General features: G+C 74.6%; 1 protein-coding gene across 1 annotated transcript in view; it reads right to left on the reverse strand.

Annotated features, from left to right (window-relative positions):
- The window catches only part of RBFOX3 (RNA binding protein, fox-1 homolog 3), a 189980-nt gene that overhangs the window by 503 nt on the left and 189087 nt on the right, over window positions 1–390 (reverse strand). The gene's annotated exons all lie outside the window — the stretch shown is intronic.

Below are 390 nucleotides of genomic sequence, written 5' to 3' on the forward strand. Positions count from 1 at the left end.
GGGGCCACTTGTCCGTGGGGCGCCCGTAGTCAGAGGAGCTGGCGCTCCCTGAGGCCCGGGAATGGAAGACGATGCCGTGAGCACAGGCGCTCGGGGCGCGGGGAGCAGGAGGCCGGGGCTGGGGGCTGCGCGCTGCACTGGCCCTGGGGTGGGGGGCCGGGAGGGGCCCATGCCCGGGCTCTCCCCCGCGGTTCGGCTGCTGGCTGTATGGCGGGGAGCGCAGGACCAGACGCACGGCTGCCTCCGTCCAGCCGGGTCAGGCCGCACGCGGGCGCAGGGAGGCAGGAGACGCGGGACGAGCGGCTTGAGGTAAAACCTATCGATAGGTCTGGGTTGCTGAGGCTGGCAGGGCAGGGCCCTGGCCCGGGCAGGGCCGCGCTCCTCCGGGAC

The sequence above is a fragment of the Gavialis gangeticus genome, unplaced genomic scaffold, assembly GCF_001723915.1.
Source record: "Gavialis gangeticus isolate Ggan-Ray unplaced genomic scaffold, GavGan_comp1, whole genome shotgun sequence".
In the NCBI taxonomy this organism is placed as follows: domain Eukaryota; kingdom Metazoa; phylum Chordata; order Crocodylia; family Gavialidae; genus Gavialis; species Gavialis gangeticus.